Raw genomic sequence first — 8652 nt, forward strand, 5'->3', positions numbered from 1 at the left:
ATGAGTTGAAGTTGACTTGGTGCTAATTAATAATAACAACAAACTTAGGAGTAATTTCCACCCAGCCTAGGAACGCTCTAAACAGTGGACCAAGAGTCATGAGCTGGGTCCCAATCCCTGCATTGCCATTTATTAGGAAAGATTATTGGGAAAAGTTTCCATTTTCTTCCCTCTAAAATGGATGCTCCTTAGAAGCAAGGTTGGCGAGACTGCATCTCACATACTTTGGACATGTTATCAGGAGGGATCAGTCCCTGGAGAAGGACATCATGCTTGGAAAAGTAGAGGGTCAGAGAAAACGAGGAAGACCCTCAACCAGATGGATTGACACACTAGCTGCAACAAGGGGCTCAAGCACAACAACGATTGTGAGGATGGTGCAGGTCAGAGCAGTGTTTCATTTTGTTGTACATAGGGTCACTATGAGTTGGAACCAACTCGATGGCAACTGACAACAACAAAAATTGATGTGAGTTCTTTTCTACCTACCTCAGGGTTGTTGTGAGGACCAGGCAAGTTGGTGAATGTGAAAGCATGCTGTAAGTAAGCAATATTTTCACAAGAATAGATTGAAGCAATTGCAGATAATTTAAGCCCAAAAGATTCCTGTACACATAGTCTGATTCCAGCCCTGCAGCTTCAGTGCTGACCTTGCTGGCGTCTGCTGGCAGGCTTCCATCTCGTTGAGACCTCTCAGTTTCAGCCAGAGGCTGACATTCCCTTCTCCTAATTTCCAGGCAGCTGACAAAGGCCAGGGAGGGACTGAGATGACACTCCTCTTACAACCCAGCAGTCTGATTAACCAAGGCAGAAGAGGCCTCCAGGAAGGTCACATAGATATCTGGAGAGTCCCCAGACACCAGGCCAAAAACAGCCCCATCAAATTCCCCAGCCTCCAGAAGAGACATCACCCCAGTGAGACCAAGTGCTGAGTCCTTCAAACCCAAGAAGCCAAGCCTCTGAGAGTTCTAGAACTCTCCACTGTGTCCAAATCCATATTTCAAATGGCAGGAGCAAGTGACCACTTTGCTGTGATATCTATATGTCTTATGGTGAAACTTACATTAGGTAAGGAGTTTATTGGTAAGAATTAGAGTTATGGCCAAGGGGACCAGGAGATGTGGGGAAGCACATGAATATCTGGTGGATAATAAATGTACAAAAATCTCCCGAATGCTTTTCTTTCAGAGAAAGAAGTGTTTTCTTGCCTCTTCCATTCTGGCTCACCTCTAAAATTTCCTGAAAACCTCTAGGAAAGTAGATGAGAAGTTTCAGTGTTTGCCTGCCCAGCTTAACCCATTACTGTGCAACGACCGATACTGACGGTAAAAGAGCACTACCTAGACTGAGCGCGGTGCTGGCCTGAATCAGAAGTAGAAGCTGGTAGACATCGCCCCCTAGTGCAAGAAGGCAAGAAACTCATTCCCTATAGAGAAAGGCTCCTTAATCATTTTGCTGGAGGAATCACAGAAAAATCTTGGTTAAAACTTAATGGAAAACAGTTGTTTGGAGAGTGAGATTGTCCAGAGCTTTTAGAATCAACTGTTTTCATCATATTTTAAACCTATATTGGGAAATCTCTAAGATATATTACACAAAAAGAACTGTCATACTGAGTCAATACTACATGAAAAGATATAATAGCATAAAATAAATTATACATTTCCTTGCTTTTTAAAGAGTATTCTGGACACAATTTTAATAACATTTATGGCTGTGAACATCAGAGTTTTTTTTTTTACTGTTCTGTAGAGTAGATAGAACACCAATCTTCTGTTGCGTGTTTATGCCATTATTACAAGTAATTTCTTTGTCTTCCTCTTTTGTTGTCAGTGGTCACTTTTCGATTTTGATTCTGTCAGTGTGACTTCCTTCAGCAGCTTCCTTCCCCTTCTCATTTGCCGTGGAAATAGTAACTAGGATACCAATCTGGTTAGAATCGTAAGTAAAATAAGGTTAAATTGGCTCCTAATAAAGATCTCTCCTACAAGTAAAGCATATGAGATTGAAGACAAAGCCAGGGTGACACTGCACACAGGACTGCTCATTCCATCTGGAATTCGTGACTGTCTGACATCTACTTGGCTGCTTAGAGGCTATTTTTACCCTTTTTCTATTTTTGTACTGAATAAGTTCGTTTGATACAGTTGTATTTTGGCAACATAAATATTGCTATACTTTTCAATGTGCTAAAGATTGAAATGGGATAAAACAGGGACCCTTGGTCCTGGTCTCAAATTCCTCACCAAAGCCATACACCTTTCATTGCTTATGGTAACTTGATCTAAAACCAGGGCTGTATCTAAATGGTCATTAATAGGAATATAAGCAAAGCATGGTTCATCTGTACCATGAAATACTACAGAGCTATGAGCTGTGTATATTGCACATACATTTACAGAAAACATGTTCATTGTCATATTGTTAAGTCAGTTAAGAGAGATTGATAGAAAAATGCTTCACCTTTTTGTCCCCCTGGAAGACAGTGCTGAGATGCATTTCATAAGACCCCTCAGGGGATCCCAGCAGGATCTACACCAGTCACCCATTGCCCCCAATCCCTGTCCTTCTTTCCCTGCTTCTCTCCTCTCATCCCTACTCCTATTCCCTGTGATCACTTCCTCAAACCACTGCACACAAGCCTTTGTCTCAGGCTTTGCTTTTGTGAGAAACCAAATTAAGAGAGACATTTGTCAAATGAGGGCATGATGTTTAGAGCTTCTGTACCCATATTGTAACCACGAGAGGAAGACCAAGCAAATTGCAGAGAAGCCAACCCAACACCCTGGCATCATTAGGCCACTGAACAACCACCTCCCTCCAGACATCTTGGTATGTGGGAAGAGTAAACCCCAAATATTTAAGTCACTTTTAGTTGTGTTTTCCGTTACTTGCAGCCAAAAGTACTTCAAATGATGCACAACGCCAATCAAAGCCCTTCTATGGAATATTTTATTTGGAACTGAAAGCAAAATCCTTCCCCTTTGTGTGGGGAAGCCTGGAGATAAGAGGCAGGAATGGCCATAGCTCCAGCTTGTGGTGAATGCTGGCCTGGGAGATGGTATGGTGAGAAACGAGACAAAGGACAGAGAGTTTGTCCTGTGGTTTAATTCTTCCACCAGTGAATGCCTGTTTTTGCCTAAGATAGTTCAGGTGGGGTTTCTACCACTTGCGAACAAGTAGCCTGACTAATTCAAGTCTGAGCCCACGCTTGTATTTTAAAATATGTGGATGTATATTTCTCAGCATAGAAAAAATCTGAGTGACATGGATGATACACTAAACAGTTAATAGTAGTTATTTCTGGGGAGAATTGGATTAGAAGACATATTTATCACTTTTATTTTATAAACTTCTCAATATTTAAACTTGTTATAACCAGCTTGTGACATTTTGTAATTTTAGAAGGTAAAATCTACAAAGAAATCAGGACTGATCTTGGGCTACAGAGAAAGGTGAGTTAGCTGGCTGTTCGTTCCTTCCTGCCCAGCTTGCACTCTGGTCTCACATCCCAGGCTCACCCTACCCATACTCTCCACATTCCACATCTAAGCTTTGGAAATAGGGTTACTTTAATATACATTTCAGCCAAAATACTCATCTGTCATTACTGGAATGAGAACAGATTGAGGATATCACTTCCTATTTCAGAAATTCAGTCAAGGTCATTGCCAGTCCCGCTTTACACTTTTATTTACACAATGTGGCAGGCAGAATTCTAAGATAGCCTCCAAGATCCCCACCCCCTTGGTGTACATCCCCTGTGTAATCCCCTCCCTTTGAGTGTGGGCAGAACCTGTGAACATTATGGGATTTCACCCACGTGATCATTGTCATTGTTAGTTGCCACGGAGTTGGCTCCATGGTAATGCCATGTACAACAGAATGAAATGTTGCCTGATCTGGCCCCATCTTCACGAACATTGGTAGCTAGTCCATTGTTGTCACTGTGTATTTTGAGTGCCTTCCAGCACTGTAGGGAGCCCTGGTGGCACAGTGGTTAAGTGCTCGGCTGCTAACTGCAAGATGGGCAGTTTGAACCCACAGCCACTCTCTGGTAGGAAGATGTGGCAGTCTGCTTCCATAAAGGTTACAGCCTTGGAAACCCTATGGGACAGTTCTACTCTTTCCTGTAGGGTCACTATGAGTCAGAATCGACTCAATGGCAATTGTTTTTTTGTTTGTTTGTTTTTTTGTTTTTTTTTTTTGGACAGATCCAGCACTGTATCAGACAATATTCTGTTATGATCCATAGGGTTTTCATTGGCTAATTTTCAGAAGTAGTTAGCCAGGCCTCTCTTCCTAGTCTATCTTAGTCTGGAAGCTCCACTGAAACCTATCCACCATGGGTGACCCTGCTGGTATTTGAAATAGTGGTGGCATAGCTTCCAGCATCTTAGCAACACAAAAGCCACCACAATATGACAAACAGACAGGTGGTAAACTCATGTGATATTATATCAGACTTCATCTTGGCAGACTAGAGAGAGAGGTTCTCCCACTAGCCTTGAAGAGGTAAACTGCCACATTGTAAGAGGTCCTGTATAGAAAGCCTGTGAGAGGCCCATGTGGCAAGGAACCTCAGGCAACCTGTAGGAGTTGAGAGTGGACCCAAGCTGACAGCCAGCAACATAATGGCAACCTCGGTCCTACAATTGCAAGGAATTGAATTCTTTCTTTTTTTAATTGTGCATTAGGCAAAGGTTTAAAGAGCAAATTAGATTCCCATTTGATAGTTTGTATATAAAATGTTTCATGACCTTGACTTCATTTCCCACAATGTGTCAGCATTCTCCCCATTTCCGCTCTGGGCTCCGTCGTCCTGATTTTCTACCCCTTCCTGCCTTCTCATCTTCACTTTTCCGCAAATATTGCCCTTTTGATCTCATATAATTGACTGTTCTAAGAAGCATGTTCCTCTCAGGTGTTATTGTTTTTATGCTTGTCTATAGTTTGGCTGGAAGGTGGTCTCCAGGAATGGCTTCAGTTCCAGGACAGAAGCGTGTCTTAGGGTATAGTCTTGGGGATTCCTCCAGTCTCTATCAGACCAATAAATCTGGTCTTTTTTGTGAATTTGATTATTTTTTCTACATTTTTCTCCCACTCTGTCCAGGACAGTCTGTTGTGATCCCAGTCAGAAGAGTCAGTAGTGGTATCTGGGCACCATCTAATTCTTCTGGGTTTCTGGGTCATGTAGGCTGTGGTACACAAGTCCATTAGTCCTTTGTACTCATTGCTCCCTTGAGTCTTTGGGTTTTTTTTGGTTTGGGTTTGCTCTGAACTGGAAGAGAACAGTAGTTGTATTTTAGATGGCTACTCGCAAGCTTTCAAACCCCAGACACTACTCACCAAAGCAGAATGCAGAACATTGTCTTTATGAACTATGTTGTGCCAATTGACCTAGAAGTCCCCTGAGTCTATGGTTCTTTGCCTTCGAGCCCAGGAACTTCATCCTGAGATATGTTTGGTTATATCTAAGAGGTTCCCCTGACTGTGCCACTTGTATGCTCTATTGTCTGTATTAACATATGAGGAACACCTGCAGTCATGTATTTAGAAATATCCACCAACAAACCTGTATCCGTCCGTGGGTGTGTTCTCTCACGCCCTCCCACACTTTTTGGCCTATCTATCTACATATCCATTCATAAATTATGGCTTGTTAATATTATTGTTGCAGGATTGTCTATGCTAGTTACCGTAGTTGCCCTTTATTCCTGCATTCCTTTCAGTGTCCTCTCTTGCCTTGTTTATGTTGTGCTGACTTCTCCCATATTATGTTTTGCCTTTCCCTTCACCAATATCAACACATGTCTACTATCTATTGGGCAATTTTCCTACCCTTCCCCTCCTATCCCTGGTGACCATCAAAGTTTTTTTTTCTTTGTCTTTTGCTGTATGTAAACCTTTTGTTGTTGCTTTATAATAGTGGTCTCATATAATATTTGTCTTTTTGTGATTTAATTATTTCACTCAGCATAATGTTCTCCAAATTTATCCATGTTGTGAGATGATTCGAAGATTTACCATTATTCTTTATAGTTGTGTAGTATTCTATTGTGTGTATGTACCACAGTTTGTTAACCTATTCATCTGTTGACGGGCACTTAGGTTGTTTCCATCTTTTTTGCTATTGTGAATAATGCTATAATGAACATGGGTGTGCACAAGTCTATTCATGTCACAGCTCTTTTTCCTTTAGGGTATATATCTAGGTATGCGATTGCTGGATCATATGGTATTTCTACTTCTAGCTTTTTGAAGAAGCACCATACCATTTTCCATAGTGGTTGCACCATTTTATATTCCCACCAGCACTTTATAAGAGTTCCAATCTCCCCACAACCTCACCAACATTTGTTATTTTCTGTTTTTTTGATTAGTGCCAGTAATGTCGGGGGGTGAGATGGTATCTCACTGTAGTTTTGATTTGCATCTCTCTAATAGCTAATGAGCGCGAGCACTTCTTCATATGTTTGTTAGCCGCCTGAATGTCTTCTTTGGTAAAGTGTCTGTTCATATCCTTTGCCCATTTTTTAATTGGATTGTTTGCCTTTTTTTTCGTTGAGGTGTTGAAGTTTTCTATAAATTTTAGAGAGTAAACCCTTGTCTCTTTCCCATTTAACAGACTTTGGACCTTTGTCGAAGATCCGCTGTCCATAGGTGGATGGATATACAACTAGGTTCTCAATTTTGTTCCATTGGTCTATGTGTCTGTTGTTGTACCAGTACCAGGCTGTTTTGAATACTGTGGCTGTCTAGTAGGTTCTGAGATCAGGTAGTGTGAGCCCTCCTACTTTGTTCTTCTTCTTTAATAATGCTTTACTTATTCGGGGCCTCTTTCCCTTCCATATAAAGCTACTGATTAGTTTTTCTAGCTCGTTGAAGAATGGTGTTGGGATTTGGATTGGGATTGCATTATATCTGTAGATTGTTTGGGGAAAAATTGACATTTTCACAATGTTAAGCCTTCCTCTTCAAGAGCATGGTATGTCTTTCCACTTATGTAGGTCTGTTTTGGTTTCTTACAGTAGTGTTTTGTACTTTTCTTTAAGTCTTTTACGCCCCTGGTTAGATTTATTCCTAAGTATTTTATCTTTTGGTGGGCTAGTATAAATGGTATTGTTTTCCTGATTTCCTTTTCAAAGTTCCCTTTGTTGATGTAGAGGAATATAACTGGTTTTTGTATGTTGATCTTGTATCCTGCCACTTTGCTGGATCCTTCTGTTAGTCCCAGTAGCTTTTTTGTGGAATCTTTAGGGTTTTCTACATATAGAATCATATAATCTGCAAATAGGGATAGCTTTACTTCTTCCTTACCAATCTGAGTGCCCTTTATTTCCCTTTCTTGTCTTATTGCTCTCGCTATGACTTCCAATACAATGTTGAATAAGAGTGGTGATAAAGGGAACCTGTTCTCATTCCCGTTCTCAAGGGGAATGCTTTCAGACTCTCTCCATTGAGGATAATGTTAGCTGTTGGTTTTGTATAAATTTCCTTTATTATGTTGAGGAATTTCCTTTCTATTCCTATTTTGTTGAGAGTTTTTATCAGGAATGAGTGTTGGACTTTATCGAATGTCTTTTCTGCATGGATTGAGATGATCATGTGATTCTTTTCCTTTATTTTATTTATGTGGTGGATTTCATTGATAGATTTTCTAACGTTGAACCATCCTTGCATGCCTGGTATGAATCCCACTTGGTCATGATATATTATTTTTTTTATGTACTGTTGAATTCTATTGGCTAGGATCTTGTTGAGAATTTTTATGTCTATATTCATAAGGGATATTGGCCTGCAGTTTTCTTTTTCAGTGATATCTTTGCCTGGTTTTGGTATCAGGGTTATGCTGGCTTCATAGAACGAATTTGGAAGTATTCCTTTCTTTTCTATGTTCTATGTTCTGGAAAAGTTTGAGTAGAATTGGTGTCAACTCTTCTCTAAATGTTTGATAGAATTCTACAGTGAAGCCGTCTGTACCAGGGCTTCTTTTTGTTGGGAGGTTTTTTTAATGACCCCTTCAATTGCTTCTTTTGTTATAGGTCTGTTCAAATTTTCTACTTCAGTTTGTGTCAGTTTAGGTAGGTAGTATGTTTCTAGAAATTTGTCCATTTCCTCTAGGTTTTTTAAATTTATTGGAGTACAATTTTTCATAGTGTTTTGTTATGATCCTTTTTATTTCAATTGATTCTGTCGTAATGTCACCCATCTCATTTCTTATTGGGGTTATTTGCATCTTCTCCTGTTTTTCTTTTGTCAGTTTGGCCAGTGGTTTGTTGATTTTATGGATCCTTTTAAAGAACCAGGTTTTAGTCTTTTTGATTCTTTCTGTTGTTTTTCTGTTCTTTGTTTCATTTATTTCTGCTCTAATTTTTGTTACTTTGTTTCTTCCGGTGACTATGGGCTTCTTTTGCTGCTCTCTTTTCTAACTGTTCAAGTTGTAGGGTTAATGTTTTGACTTTTTCCCTTCCTCCTTTTTTGATGTGTGTGTTTATTGCTATAAATTGACCTCTGAGCACCGCTTTTGCAGTGTCCCAAAGGTTTTGGTATGTTGTGTTTTCATCCTCATTTGATTCTAGGAATTTCTTAATTCCATCTTTGATTTCTTCTATTATCCAGTAGTTTTTAAGCAAGGTGTTTCCATGTATT

This window comes from Trichechus manatus, unplaced genomic scaffold, assembly GCF_000243295.1.
Source record: "Trichechus manatus latirostris isolate Lorelei unplaced genomic scaffold, TriManLat1.0 scaffold00056, whole genome shotgun sequence".
NCBI classification, from domain to species: Eukaryota; Metazoa; Chordata; class Mammalia; order Sirenia; family Trichechidae; genus Trichechus; species Trichechus manatus.